The sequence below is a fragment of the Geotrypetes seraphini genome, chromosome 6 (assembly GCF_902459505.1).
Source record: "Geotrypetes seraphini chromosome 6, aGeoSer1.1, whole genome shotgun sequence".
Taxonomy (NCBI): domain Eukaryota; kingdom Metazoa; phylum Chordata; class Amphibia; order Gymnophiona; family Dermophiidae; genus Geotrypetes; species Geotrypetes seraphini.
The window spans coordinates 13821122-13837874 of NC_047089.1; positions in this window are offsets into that span (position 1 = coordinate 13821122).

Genomic DNA, 16753 nt, shown 5'->3' on the forward strand with positions numbered 1-16753 from the left:
TAATTATCGGAGTGATGATTTAAGGAAATTTTCCCACATCCAAAGAGTCAGTTATCCACTCAAATAATTTCAGTTTAAAGTGTACAGGAGCAACCATCATTAAATCTTGGGGACAAGGATCTAACCAGCAGTTAAGACTGCGCATATTTTTGGAAAAGTTTAACGAAATCATGCCAATCCGGTTTATCAAAGGTGAAACTCCATCCTCATTTAAGTTAAAATTAAAATACGAATCTAAATTCGAAGAACAAGATGGATTTGAAGATCTCAAGGATAGTACCTTAGAGCTAAAAAAGTTCGCTAAATCGTCCGAAGATGGAAGGGATAACCAAGAGGATTGCTTCTTTTTGGTAACATCAAATGCAGAATTAACTAATTGAAATAACATTAGTGCTTGTAATCCCTACTTTGGCTGTATAATATGCTTTTCGTTTATTCCTTATTCCACATGTGCGATTCAGATGCATTTCTTCACAGTCTTGTTAATAGATTACAATCTAAAACAGGGATTTTGTAGCTCTTTTGCTAAACTGTGCCGCTCACTAATGCCTGCCTAACACAGCAGTACTTCGATAATCATGGGATTCGCTACAGTGTCACGTGGTAGTTTTTGAATGTGTACCAGCTAACTGCGCAAGTTTTTTTTTTTTTTTTTTTGAGGGGGTGTGCCGGGACAGAGTATGGGTGTTTCTGCATTAACCAGTTGGTGCCTCTGCATTAGTTAAGTGCCATTGACTCATGTTCAAGTCCTAGCGACTTGTTGAGTTACAGATCTAAAAAAGAGATCGGTTTCGTGTTAGTCCGGAAAGGTCCTCCAGCGTCATCCCCATGGTTGTTTTCAACGTGTCCAGTCACCCTCTTTGCCTGGTTCCTTCGATCTTCCCAAACATGATGTCCTCCTCCAATGATCTTTCTCTTTTGACAGTGTGACCAAAATAAGACAGTCATAACTTCATCATTTGGGCTTTGAGTGACGTAGCCGGTCTGATCTCTTCCAGAATCAATTTGTTAGTTCTTCTGGTGATCCACGGTACGCATAAAATCCTTCTCCAGCACCAAAGCTCAAATGAGTCAATCTTCTTTCTGTCTTGTTTCCGTAATGTCCAGCTTTCACGTCTGTAATTGACCACTACATTACTGTCTAAAAAATTGGTGCCAGTGCTTTCACAATTTTTTAAAATGGCTGTGCACTAAGGGCAATACTAGAGCATAGCCATTACTGGAAAAAAATATTAGAACATAGCCATTAATGGAAGAACAGTTACACAGATAACATTTTAAAAATTACAATGCCAACCAGGATATCACTTCTGTCAGACAACACTTCAGAAAACCAGAACACTATATCAATGATTTTATGGTACGGGGGAAGGCAAGGGAAGTACTGCAAGGAGAGGAGCGGGGTGAGGGGCAGAGAGGAGGAGAGGTGCAGTGCCTTAGGAAGATGATGCCCAGGGCGAACCACCTTTAGCCCCACCACTGATCTAACACAACAAAATTCCAAATATGAGATCACAGCCCCAAAATAGGTCATGCATATATGGAAAAAGAACCCGATGTTCAGCTACAAAATGGGGGGGTTGGTACTGGGGGAAAGTAACCTTGGAAAAGACTTGGGAGTGTTGGTGGATACAACAATGAAACCAACGGCGCAATGTGCGACAGCCTCAAAGAAAGCAAACAGAATATTGGGTATTATCAAGAAGGGTATTGCAACAAGAACGAAGGAAGTCATCCTGCCGCTGTATCGGGCGATGGTGCGCCCGCTCCTGGAGTACTGTGTCCAATATTCCTGAAGTACCTAGACAGATGACCCTTTCCTCTCTTTCCCCTCTATAACGGTTTTCTTGCCCTTTTCCCCTCTTGTTCTCCCTTCCCTTAAGTTCTCTCAACTTGTACTTCACTAAGCTTTTGTAAACCGCATAGAACTTAACGGTACTGCGGTATATAAACTGTTATTATTATTATTATTATATTGGTCGCCGTACCTTAAGAAGGATATGGCGATACTTGAGAGGGTCCAGAGGAGAGCGACACGAATGATTAAGGGTATGGAAAACTTTTCATACGCTGGACCTCTTCACCCTGGCAACCCCGAGCTGATATTTGACTTTTTTGCTCTCATTAACGAAATATTCCGAACCTGGTCACATTCACAAAGTTAGTCCATCCTACCTAGACGTTTTCTATTCTGTAGCTAAACCAGAAAGGAGAACAGTGATGTGCTCTTAAAACACCACAGACCAGATGTGCTAGCGATGTTTTCACCACATGCGCAGAATGGGGGAAAATGCTCCTGCACAGCTGTCCTGACATCTTTCTAGAAATCATTCTGATGAACCGATAGCACTGCACCAGACAGCTAAAAATCCCCTAAAAAAATAACAAAAAAAGGGAAGAAAACCACAGAAACCCATTATAGGATGTTTATTTGTTAATCCATCTTCCGTCTTCTCCAAATTTCCTCATAAATCACTCTGACACAAGGAATCTGCTGGTGACTTCAGATTTGTTGGTTGGTTGGGCTCTTCATGTCTTTAGTCATTTGTATCTTTCTTGCGAGCCCCGTTATGAAAGCAGCTTGTTGACTTTGGAGCCAGAACTCCCCTTGATTTACTGGAATTTGTAACTGGGGGGAGAGGGAGAGCTGACGTGAGGAAGACTGTTTGTTTTGTCTACGTTGACTAATAATTAAATTGTTTCTGATAGCCATGTAGTGTATGGGTTCCAGACAATATGGAGGTTTGGCTATAAGGGGTTGGGGGAATGGATTCTTTACAAGCTGTGATTCCGTTTGAGCAGGTTAAAGACTGAAAAGTGTCAAGAAAAGTGAGGAATAACTTGTAAATTTCATGGCTCCACGTCATTCTCTTCTTGGTTGGGCTGAGAACTTTTCAGCGCCCCCCCCCCCTTGTATTGTGATGTCAAAATGCCTCATTCCACCAATGCCTAAGAGCCAACCTCATTGGTGATATTACAATGGCTTGAATGTTCTATACTTGGCTCACATAAGAACATACTGGGTGGAATGAGGCATTATGAGATCACAATCTCAGCTCTGGAATGTTGCTCTCATTGGGGTTCCGGAATCTTGCTCGTCTTTGAGATGCTGGAATGCTGCTACTCTTTGGGTTTTGGCCAGGTACTAGGGACCTGGATTGGCCTCCGTGAGAATGAGCTACTGGACTTGATGGATCATTGGTCTGACCCAGTAAGGATATTCTTATGTTCTTATCTTTTTCTTTCTTCATTAGAATCATCTCTCCATACTCTGTGGGAAAAACACCCAATGAAAATAAATATTTTAGGCAGTGTAATAAAATAGTTCTAAATTCCTGTGGAGTAGAGTTAATCATAGAAATATGATGGCAGATAAAGGCCAAATGGCCCATCTAGTCTGCCCATCCTCAGTAACCATTATCTCTTTCTCTCTCCAAGAGATTCCACCTGCCTATCCCAAGTAAATAGGACAACTATCAAAGAAACGATGGGATCTAGCATGTTTATTACATAATCTGTCTAGATCACTTGTATTTATTTGAGTGAATGTGTTCCAAATCCTATCGACAGAAAACTATCCCCCTCCGATGCCCATAGCAAATGGGCTCCGCCCTCCTCCCAGCCGGCTTGGATTTTCATCTGTTTGGCTATTGATTTCTTCAGTGATATGTTCCCGATGGGTTCCTGATGAAGAGACGCCTAGTTACCGAAACCGGGCTTGGTTGAATTCCGCCTCAAGGGGATCTTGGAATATCGTGATTCCCCTGACTTCCTGACAAAACCTAAGGAAACCGTTTGCACCAAATCCAAGCTAAGTCTGAGTTCATTGTGGGAGTTGGCTGGGGGGGCTTTTAGAGTGGTTTTTCTGCTTGATTTCACTTGTGTGATTATTATTCACTACACTGTTTTTCACTATTTCAGTTAGCACACGTGAGGTATCCGATGATGGTGTACTGGCAGGGGTTTGCTTACCTTTGCCATGTTGTGTAAAGGGCTGGAGATTTTTCCTCCCTTCGCTGACCTCTCACACTGAGGATACGCCATTACACAAAATTAAATATTTAAATGACGTGTAGGGGCATAATCGAAAGGAACGTCTAAGTCCGTTTTCGTCTAAGTCGCAAGTCGTCCAAAGTAAAAAACAGCCTAGGGCACATTTTCGAAAAATACGTCCAAAATTTTTTTTGTTTTGAAAATCGTCTAACTATACGTCCGGTCGATTTGATCGTCCAAGTCGTTAAATCGTCCATCTTTATACCACATTTTCGTTCAACTTTTCGTCCAAGTCAAAAACGCCTAGAACAAGCCCTGTTGGACGTGGGAGAGGTCTGCAAAGTGATGGACTGAACACCCAGACATGGCACCTAAATAGTGGGATACCTTACAGGTTGCGTCAGAGAAGAAGCTTCAGCCAACACACACGACTGCAGGCACAGGAAGGCTTCGCCACGAAGGTAAGGGGGAAGGACGGAGATAGATTTGGCCATAGGTAGGTAGGAGGGGGCCGCGCAAGCGATCGGTGACCGCCCACCTTCCCTCCCTTTTTCTTTACTAACGCGCCCCGAAGGTAAGGGGGAGGGAGATTCTCAGGCCGCTGAAAGGCGGTGAGGTAGTGAGAGGGAAGGGTAGATGCTGCGGGGACGGGAACGGGGCGGTGAAGGGGGTGGCGGGGACGGGGTGGTGAAGGGGACAGTGGTCTGGTGATGGGGCAGTGACAGGGAAAGATTCTTTCCCCGTGTCATTCTCTACTCAGAAGCGATTGACTGCACCGGACATGTTCAAACTTGTCACACACTGTTACTAAGGTTTGACACGTCACTTCCTGTATTGAAGATCCCTGCCTTTCCATTGGATGGCGCTCGGCAGCAGCATTCACCATAGTTTTTGATCACACTTATAAGCCCAGGGGTAGACAATTCCGGTCCTCAAGAGCCAAAGCCAGGTCAGGTTTTCAGGATCTCCACAATGAATATGTACGAGACGGATTTGCATGCACTGCCTCTTTGAGATGCAAATCTATCTCATGCATATTTATTGTGGAGATCCTGAAAACCTGACCTGCCCTGACCTACCCCTGCCCTAAGAGGTTCACACCAAACCACATGAAAACAGGCATCAGTGCCCCCCCCCCTCACCTCCAGCTTTGCTCAGACTTGCAGACATCTTTTTTTCTTACTATCAGTATTAACCGTTGCACAGGCTTCTTTCTCCTTTCAAAAGGAGCCTAAAACTGGCAGCTTAATGCGAAAAATGCAGAAAAAAATAAATCCTCTCCTCAATATCCGAACGCCCCCCCCCCCCCTGACCTGGCTGTGTGTGTTCAGCTTTAAGGCCAGCGTTAGTTTCTGGGCCGTCTTCTGCCCTTTAAACACGTGATTGCCCTGATCTGAACCCATTTCGATGCATTTCAATACAATTTGCACCGATGTTGCTGGAGGGTTTTGCGCACACGCGGCACGCATTAAAATGCAGGCGGTTCTGAGGCTAATCGCTCCTAGCACTGGTGTTAGGTTTTGAGCACGGGGGCAAGTGTTTCCTTTCCCTCCTCAGGCTGACTGGGCCCTCCGGAGTAATGACAGCATCATGGATTGTTCCTTTAAATAACACGCTGGGTAGATGAGCACTTAAACACCTATACTTTGACCAGCGTCCCCTCACCCATGACTTTATCCAACCTCTTGACCCTCTTTATGCCATTGCCCTCTATATCTGTCCCAAGTATTTTTAAATCCCCTTATAGTGTTGGCCATCACTACCTCTGGTAGGCTGTGTGGGTGTGTTTGCTTTTTGTGTTACAGCGACAGAGCTGTAATATTAACATAGTCACTCATGATACCGACGTCACCGAATGCTGCAGCGCTGCTGGTGCAAACTGGGTTCACGCACAGACAGAGAAGTATGTTCACGTGTCATTCGTTTTGCCCATTGATAGATAAAAATAACATCCATAGCTCGAACCTTTACCTGCTCAACAATAACCAGAAAGGCCGTAGAGTACGGTTAATCTCTCCCTTGAATTAAAAAAAGAAATCCACCTTCTCAGAGACTGTGTCATTATTATCACCACGTGCAGATCACACCCCTTTTTTAAAACATTTAAAACACCATTTAGGCTCTCTTTAACTAAAGAGCGCTAGTGGGTCTTAGCACACGCTAAATGCTAATGCGTGGGAACGCGTCCGTAGGACATAATGGACGTGTCGGCGTTTAGCGCGTGCTAAGATGCACTAGCGCGCCTTAGTAAAAGGACCCCTAGGCCGTTTCTGTTGTGGCCTGGGGCGCTAAATGTTCCGATGCTGCTCCAGTGCTCATAGGAATTCTATGAGTGTCAGACCAACGTCGGAGCGTTCAGTGCGCCGGCCTGCGCCAAAAAGCTATTTTGCAGTTTGGTAAAAGGGGGGGGGAGGGTTATTCAGCAAAACTGAAATCCCCTCTCAAAATAAAAATATATATCTCTGATCGTTCTACACAGTTATTGGAATAATCTGTGATAAATAATAAGAAAATCATAAAATAGAAGGAAAATTTTTATATTTTTAAATGTAATTTAATATCACATTACATTGGTGTCTTCTATCTCGCCTCACCTTCTCCAAGGTAGAGATAACGAGAGGGCACTCCCTAAAGTTAAAAGGGGATAGATTCCGAACAAACGTAAGGAAGTTCTTCTTCACCCAGAGAGTGGTGGAAAATTGGAACGCTCTTCTGGAGGCTGTTATAGGGGAAAACACCCTCCAGGGATTCAAGACAAAGTTAGACAAGTTTCTGCTGAACCAGAACATACGCAGGTAGGGCTAGTTTCAGGGCGCTGGTCTTTGACCTAAGAGCTGCCGCGTGAGCGGACTTCTCGGCACGATGGACCACTGGTCTGACCCAGCAGTGGCAATTCTTATGTTCTTACGTTCAATACTTTCAGTTCTAGGTGGTTTACAACAAGAAATCTCTTTCTGGAAGAATGATTGTTACATCAAAAGGGAGAATAAGAAAAAAGTCAACAAGGATTATAGTCCACAATGGGACGAGGCAAGAATTAAAAAAAAACATAGGAAAATGATATCTTAAGCACTAATATAAAAAAAGAGTAATTTTACTTGCCATTCTAATATAATCTTAAACTAATTTGGTGCATTAAATTCATCACATTGGATGTCTTTCAGTGCTTTAGAAATGATAAATAGGAATAATAGAAGTAACTTGGTTTGCAAGTGTTTTACAAGACAACCAAAACATCTGATTAAATTTTAACTTGATATACAAGCAATGTCTTGCAATACAAGTATACATGCATCACGTCATCACAACTGAGCCGATGGTTCTTCTCTCTCTGACGCTGCGGGAGTGTAGTGACTGTTCTAAACGAGCAAAGTCTTGCAATATGAGTACATACGGTATTCACGCGTCATATAATCACAACTGAGCCGATGGTTCTTCTCTCTCTGACGCTGCGGGAGTGCAGTGACTGTTCTAAATGAGCGAGGTCTTGCAATACAGGTGTGTATAGTATTTTCTATTAAAGGTTTGGGGTTGTGGAACGAATCATCTGAGTTTACATGATTTCATATGGGGAACTAAGCATCAACAAAACTACCACTGTGCTCTTCTCAGGGAAAGAAAGGACACAACTTATTAATCCAGTCTTAATCGATAACAAGCCACTTAATCAAACCAACAATACAAAAATTTTGGGAGTATTAATAGATAATAAACTCACGTTTCGTTCACACATCAGTGCACTGGTTAAAAATTGTTTCTACAAGTTGAGGATGATTCGATCACTTGTCCCCCTCCTTGATAAATTCTCCCTTAATACACTAGTTCATTCCCTAGTAATATCTAGATTATTGTAATTCTTTATTAAAAGGGGCATATCTAAAAGACATAAGACGACTCCAACTTATACAAAACACAGCAATAAAGATAATTTCAGGTTCAAAAAAATTCGACCTTGTCACGCCTTTGCTGCAAAAAGCTCACTGGTTGCCAATAACATATAGGATTACATATAAAATAGCTCTTCTAGTCTTTAAGACAATAAAGACCAACACACCGGCATTTATAGATAGGCTTCTGATTCCACATAACTCATCGAGAGTTCTTAGATCATCCTCACAGTCTACCCTTAACGTTCCCTCCTTGAAAATTATCGGAACACGCCGTGCTTCTATTTTTTCTGTCACAGCTCCAATGACTTGGAATTCTCTTCCTTTATACATAAGACTCGAACAAGATTTGCAGAAATTTAAGAGTAGCTTAAAGTGCCTTCTTTTTTTTATCATTCAAAGATAATACTTTATGATTTCTACCGTCTCCAAAACAAGATTTCCAATAGCTCTCTCATCCGATCCCACTTCTGCCACTAATCCTCTTCTTCCTACCCTCCTAATGTACTTCCCTTTTATGTACTTTTTCTTCAAAAATTGTATTTCCTCCCCCCTTTCCTATTGTTTCCCGTGGTTTTTAAACCAATTACCCTTGTAGGTCTGATTAATATATTATGTATAAGTGATTTCTTTAAAATCATATTTTTTTTATCCTTTGTACAACGCTTTGTAATTTGGAAAAGCGTTTAATCAAATAATTTGAATAAACTTGAAACTTGAAACTTGAACTTCGCTTTGCTATATAAGTGTTTTGGATTACAAGCATGTTTTCGGAACGAATTATGCTCGCAAACCAAGGTTTCACTTTATCTGTATCAAAAGGATACACCTTCTACTTCATGAAAAATAAATAAATAATATAAAATTAAGATGATGGTTAAAATTTTTAAAAATGTTAGAACTTGCATGTTGGTATGATAATGATTTAACTTGGAACCTTTTTGTTTGGGGTTGTTTGTTGTTGTTGTTTCTTTGAGAAGACAAGGTTAAGTTTCAAAGCACAGTAGTTAAATTGTTTTTTTTTTTTTTTTTTAGGTTTCCTAGCATATACCTAGCATTCAGTCACAATAGCTAGACAAAGGGATCAGAGCAAAGACGCTGGCTTGTGCTGCTTTGGAACAACAGCTTTGGAACAGCTGAGACCAACTGGAGTTGGCTTTCATGTTTATGCTGGATTGAAAAGGCAGCACTGACAACAGCACTGATAAGGAAGAGGGCAGTCCTATCGGTGTCCTTGTGCAATCAGGCCTTGTCACAGATAACAGTCTTTTCTAACAGCAGCTGATTTAGCCCTGCAGCTCAAGTGTGTCCCACAGTTTCCAGAAGATAGGATGCTAGGCAGACATCCCAATATATCTGTAGTTTGGCCCAGTTCCTCTGGAATCCCTTCCTCTGCAATAGCAGAGCTCAACGTTCCCTTGCCCAGGTTCCAAACCAGTCTCTAAACCAGTTGCATAGCCAGACCCAGTATTTTGAACGGGTCCACAATTAACTTGGAAGGGCCCTCCCCTCCCCCACTGGAGACATGAATAAAAATACAGTAAAACCTTGGAGTAACTTGGTTTGCAAGACAAGCATAACATTTTATTAAATTTTAACTTGATATACAACCAATGCCTTGCAATACGAGTACATACGGTATATGTGCGTCAAGTCGTCACAACTGAGCCGATGGTTCTTCTCTCTGTGACGCTGTGGGAGTGTAGTGTCTGTTCTAAATGAGCGAGGTCTTGTAATACGAGTACATGTGGTATTTTGTATTAAAGTTTTGGGGTTGTGGAACGAATCATCTGAGTTTCCATGATTTCTTATGGGGAAATTCACTTTGATATACGAGTGTTTTGGATTACAAGCATGTTTTCGGAATGAATTATGATCTTAAACCACGGTTTTATTATACAGATTTTTACATCTACCCTGCATCCAGCATCTCTCTTCTCTCTCAGCCCCATGGCCTCCCAGTATCTGCCCTCCTACCTCCGAACCCCATCCCTCTCTAATGCACCTTACAGGCATCCCTGAGGCCAGCAGTGTTTCATGGTGTCGGCCCTCAGGCTTCCCTCTGCCTCATCCCACTGAATAGGAAACAGGAAGTGATATCAGCGAGGGCGGGATGTAGCAGAGGGAAACTTGCACCATGAATCGCTGCTGGTGCCAAGGACTCCTATAAGGTACACCAGGGAGGGATGGGGTTTGGAGATAAGAGGGCAGATGCCGGGAGGCCACGGAGTTGAGAGGAGGACAGAGCAGTGTGGTGCTGCTGCTGGGTGGGACTGAGCCAAGAATGGGTGGGCCTGAGCCCACTCAGGCCCACCTGTAGCTATGTCACTGCTCTACATATGGTTCTCCACCCAGGTACTTGTAAACTGGGGAGCCCTTTTGCACCCCAGTCCCGCCCCTAACCCCGCTCTAGTCCCACCCAAGCTCCACCCCCCGCTGCCTGCTCTCGTCAGGCAGGAGGAAATCCGAGCAAGAGCAGATTTCCTCCTCCCTGACGCAATTTGGAGAAGGCTTTTCAAAACGCAGACAAAGTGGCGGGTTTTGAAAAGCCGTCCAGACCCACGGACATGTTCTCAAAAAGGAGGACATAGCTGGGCAAATCCAGACGTCTGTGGTAACCCTAGGCTTAGCAAGCTGAAACAGGCTTACTGCAAGACATGCTGAAGCATTTTCTGGTAACTTTTCCGTTTGCATGCACTAAGAGCCTGATTCTCTAACTGTGCATCCCAATTATAGGCGGTGGTAAGCATCCTACTGCCATCTGGCAGCCAATTGGGACGCAGGTTTAAAAAGAAAACCCTCAGCCGAGAAAGGACACATACATTGTAGGCATCTGTTACTGGCCTCTGGAGATGCATAGGGACACTGAAGCATGCCCCAGGCTGGGCAAGGGCGTGGTTTCGCCCAGAAGTGGCCCTGGGTGTGTTTTGAAGTGGGTCTCCATGGACTCTCAACAGATGCCTGAAATGTAGGCCTGCCAAAATGCTAGCTTGCATTTCACAATTGTAAAAGTAGACGCCTGCAGCCGGCTGAGCTGATTGCGGCACGGGAATCCCCGATTAGTTGAACTGGCAGGACTCTAAAACTGCAGCTTCGGGGAGTCCTGCTGGTTGAGCTGATGGGGGAGAAATTCCTCAGCTGAGCTGATTGTGGCAGAGGACCTTTCCCTCCCCCCACCCCGAGATCAGCAGGACTGATGCTCCCTCCCTCCTGCATGACACCCCAGTACAATCCCCCAGCACTAAATGTGTAGATCTAGGGACATGCTCAGGCAGTGGCGCAGCGAGGGTGAGAGACGCCTGGGGGTGGAGGCGCCCCTCCCCACCCTCTTCCATGCCCTCACTCCTGCCCTGCCACATGCACCCATTCCCTACCCTGTACCTCTTTTAACTTCCCCGGCGTGAGCAGCATTATCAACTTGCTGTCGGCCTCGGCTCTCCCTCTGACATCACTTCCTAGACCTGGAAGTGACATCAGAGGGAGAGCCAATGCTGGCACAAGCAGCAGGTTGGAGTTGCTGGTCATGCCAGCAAAGAGATAGAGGTACTGTGTGTTTGGGGGGGGGGGGGAACGAACATGAAGGTGTGTGCATGGTGGGGGGGGGGTGGAGAGGAGGAGAGGTACTGGTGCCCTCACCAAGATGGCGCCCAGGGCGGACTGTCCCCTCACCCCCACTTACTATGTCACTTCACTCATGCATCTTGTGGTCATTTTGGGATTGGCGCGTGCTGGGGCAGGTTTGGAGGCGTAGAATAGGCGTGTTCTGAGCTAATTGATTAACCCAGCTACATTGTCACATGTGGTTAGTGTGGGTGCCCTTAGCTCACGCGCTAATAAACACACCCTAATGGGAAAATTAGCCCATGGCCATTAATAGGAAAATGGGACTTACCACCATGATAAAAGTGGCATCAGCGTGTGTGAATATCCCATGCCGAGAACCAGGGCTGTGGAATCGGTAGATAAATGTTCCGACTCCGACTCCTCAGTTTTTTATACTTCAGACTCCGACTCCGACTCCAGGTACCCGAAATTTCCTCCGACTCCGACTCCACAGCACTGGTTAATTTTCAGATCGTTAAAATGGAATGTCAGAGAAATGAGCATTTTCGACACCACCTTCTTTTTGCTTTTAATCAAGGTTCTAAGGCCGCAGAAGCTGCTCGCAACATTTGTGCTGTGTATATAGTGGGTGCTATAGCTGAAAGAATCGCTCGTGATTGGTATGCCATGTTCAAAAATGGAGTCGGTAGATAAATGTTCCGACTCCGACTCCTCAGTTTTTTTGTACTTCTGACTCCGATTCTGACTCCAGGTACCCGAAATTTCCTCCAACTCCGACTCCTCGACTCCGACTCCACAGCCCTGCCGAGAACAGCGCTGGTCACTTTTATAGCACAGCTTAGTAACAGGGCCCCCAAATTAAGCATTGGCATTTCACTTTAAAAAAAAAAATATCTTTATTAAAAAAAAAATTGAACATAATACAGAAAAAAAAAAACCCTTAACCCTCCCCCCCTCCTCTCCAGAACCAAAACTTCCAGACGTGGCATACTGGCGTTTCACTTTTGTTGGTAGCCCACATTGGCTGAAGTCTGACATCATGATTTTTACTAGTTTAATTAATATACATGTAATGAACTATATTTAAAAAAAAATATCACACCGTCTTAATAAGTTGAAAAAAAGTAAATCTTCATTCAAAATACAAAATCAGAAAGAACAAGGGCTGATCGAAAAGTAAACGTACAAAGTTCTTCCTCTCGCTGTGACCCAACAATGAAGACTACGGCAGTCCCAACCACAGGTTCAGAAACGTCAATGCATGAGCTCCACAAGAACCAGCAAAGCGTTGACCCGTCTACTTTGAAAGAAAAATGGAGGCCGTCTCACTACTTTTCATTCTGCCCTCATATATACTGTAGATTAAGTATGAATGTGTAGGACAGGCACATTAAGGCAGCAAAGCAGAAAGAATTATATGCTGAACGCATGTGGGAGCATTTCCACAATAGCTGACTGAATGTGGGATAATTAAGATGACAAATTACGAGTCCTCACAAATGAAGCCTCATAGATCCCTCGATTCATGCTAACCCTGTCATGAGCTCTGTTTCTTTTCTTTCTAATAAGAGCTGAAAGGAACCAAATTTACCCTCGGGGGGGCGTGCTGCCATTTAAAAAAAAAAAAAAAAAATAACAATTACATTTGTTTGGTTTTCTGACATTCCCCATCCAGACTGATATAAAAAAAAAACAAAAAACCCCCCAATGAAACGTCATTTCGTTTCACTTCTGCCATTTCAGAATGCCCTAAATCATTTCCGAGGTAACTTTTATAAACTTTTATTTCTCATTTAAAACGTTGTTTTACATGCAGAAACTGGTTTTCATAAAATGATCTGTTCTTCTACACGTGTAGTTTTATGCGACCGACATATAGGAATGTTCTGGAATAGTTTGGCGAAAGCGCTAGGTGGATCTGCAATGTACATGCGTAGGGTCGATAATCAAAGCAATTTAACCGGCATGAAATGGCTCCTGACCTGTTAAATTACCTGTTTGGGATTAACTGCTCATTTTCATGGCATTTACCTCCCCCCCCCCCCCCTCACCACCCCCTATTCCTCAGCCACGGTAGAGGTTTCTACTGCGGCCCAGAGCGCTAAATACTCCGATATTCATAGAATTCCTATGAGCGTCAGGGAAGCTTTGGACGCCAGTCTCAGCAGCCACCTAAGATGCAGCTGAGAATCGCATATAGAAACATAGAAATAGACGGCAGATAAGGGCCCACGGCCCATCCAGTCTGCCCACCTTAATGTCCCTCCCCTACCTTTGCCCTGTGAATAGATCCCATGTGCCGATCCCATTTTGCCTTAAAATCAGGCACGCTGCTGGCCTCAATCACCTGTAGTGGAAGACTATTCCAGCGATCAACCACTCTTTCAGTGAAAAAGAATTTCCTGGTGTCACCTCGTAGTTTCCCGCCCCTGATTTTCAACGCATACCGACGTCCTATACAGAATCGCGTCTGCCCTAACAGACAGATGCCTAACCCCTCCCCCCCTCCAGTTCTCTAACCAGTGCTCATGTCACAGGTGCTGGTTACAGAACCGCACTTGCCTGATCAGGGATCCCTTGCCATCAGCTGATTGTGGCAAGGGAATCCCCGGTCAGCTAAGCCAGCAGGCCTCCCCGTTCAAAGGAGGCCTGCTAGCTCAGCTGATCGGGGGCAAAATATCCCTGCTGCGATCAGCTGAGCAGCTGTGGCAAGGGACCTGATAGAACCTCCGAAACCCTCCCCCCCCCCCCCCCGCAAAGTCTCCCAGCAGGAGGAATGCCCACTCCCTCCTACTGTTAGCCCCCGGAACTCCCGACCCACCCAACCAATGACACCCCCCTCCAGACTCCCATTCCAGACCCCCCCTGACATTACTCCCAAGCCTCTGGACCCCCAACTCTTCACCCCTAAGCCCACGACTTGTATCTCACTAGAGTCTGTCTCCACCTTAAAAATTCTTGAGGTCATAATCGATGATAAATTACTGTTTCATGAACACATAAATAACATAGTCAAAACATGTTTTTATAAATTGCGCTTAATACGATCAATCGCCAAATTTCTTGAGCCCAAATCGATTAATATTCTGGTTCATTCGTTGGTTATAGCTAAAATGGACTACTGCAACTCACTACTACTTAATATATCCCAAAAAAGAAAAAAGAAGACTCCAACTTATCCAAAATACAGCTATTAAACTAATCCACAATGCCAAGAAATATGACCATTGATCGATTCTCACTGGCTCCCTATCAGCCATCGTATTTTCTTTAAGGTCATGCTGTTAATATTTAAAACTCTAATCTATAATGAACCTCGATTTATAGCTAGGATGTTAATACCCCACAACACTATACGCCCACTCAGATCAACCTTCCAAAATCTCTTATCTATACCCTCTCTGAAAATAGTAGGCACAAGAAGAGCCGATATGTTTTCTGTAATGGGTCCCCAATGGTGGAACTCAATACCACAATACATTAAAAACGAAAAAGACCTCTCCTCCTTCAAAAAATTCTTAAAATCTCATCTTTTTAAAGATGCTTTTTTAACATTTAAATTTTAGATTCGTTTAATATTTTCAGATTTTTAACTACCTCGTTCCCTTTTGTTCTTTCCCTTTTTTGTTTTTTCTAAAAAAGTTGTAACTTTTCCCCCCTTTCCTCACCACTCAAGTTTGTCTCATCTTCAAAAATTATGTCACTTGGTTTGTCTTTTTGTAATTTAACTTTCTTTTTATAATTTTGTACATCGCTTAGCAAACCGATTGAGCGATTCATCAAATACTAATAAACTTGAAACTTGAGAAAGTCCGGCCGGAAGGCCCACCTCTTGAAAATGGCAGGCCTTCCCCTTTCTGGTGCATCCTGGGGTGATTGGCTCAAATGCCTAAGGCCCCTCCCGTATTTGTGACTATGACCTAACTGTATTAGGAACTGATCTCCTGGTGTCAGGTCAAAAGCGCGCCGGGACAAAGGCGCGCCCAGACAATTGAGCGCAGTGCGGAGGTGCGCGCCGCTCAAAATTACTGTTTTTAGGGCTCCGACGGGGGGGCGTGGGGAGGGAACCCCGAGGGAGCCCCCCCTTTTACTTAATAGACATCGCGCCGCGTTGTGGGGGCGTTGTGAGAGGTTTGGGGGGTTGTAACCCCCCACATTTTACTGAAAACTTCACTTTTTCCCTGTTTTTAGGGAAAAAGTTAAGTTTACAGTAAAATGTGGAGGGTTACAACCCCCCAAACCCCCCATAACGCCGGCGCGATGTCTATTAAGTAAAGTGAGGGGGTTCCCCAACAAAACCCCCCGTCGGAGCCCCTAAAAACAGTAGTTTTGAGCGGCATGCACCTCCGCGCTGCGCTCAATTGTCTGGGCACGCCTTTGTCTTTCGCGCCGTTGTCTATGAACCGATCTCCCTGTACTAGCAACTCTATTGAATGTCCGTGTCAAACTGTTCATTGTAACTTCCTGGATAACTGACCCAACCTTCTGTAATGTAATCCAACCTTGAACTGAATAGGTAAGGGCTGAATAGAAAACCCGTTTAACCTAACATGACACAACCAACTCAAAAATTCAAAATTCTACTGCGAGCCAGAGGCATTAACGTGTCCCAGAAGGGCTCCCAAGTAGCCTGGAATAGTTGCCCTCTCAGAGACGCCAAATCTGTGATATCACAGCACTCCATTATCACAAACTGGATTAAGTAAGAACGCCAAAGCTGCTCCATAGGAAGCTCTTTTGAGATCCACCGACGTAATATGCAACGTGAAACCATTAACAACGACCACCTTGTGAACTGAGTCAGGCCCTTTTTCCTGGGGCGAATTAACTACATTTCTATGATAGAAGAGAGGGAAATTCTATAAACAGTGTCTAAAACAAAGGTTGAGGTAGGTGGTACATAGCACATATCAATCTTTAGTTAGGCTCACTTTATAAAATCGTGCCTTGCGGGAGAACAGTAAAAAAAAATTGAATGAATAAATAAATAGTGTGAAGTGTTTCAGTCTCTGATAGCCAGAGCTGAGATTGTGATGTCATAATGCCTCATTCCGCCAATAAGAGCCAAGCTAGTCCCTTATCTTCATTCCAGTGTGGAGTTTGCTATAGCAGGAAGATCGTTGGGCCGGATGAAGCATGTTTTGCTGAATGAAGAAAAGTGAATGGTGTCTTTTATTCTTTTTCCTTTGTTCCCTGTGTACAGTGGTGGGGTTTTTCTTAGCTTGAAAAATTGCATTTTGAAACTTGGTGGAGTTTTTTTTGCCTGTGATACAGAATAAGAACGCCTAAAAAAACTCATTGGGTTGACG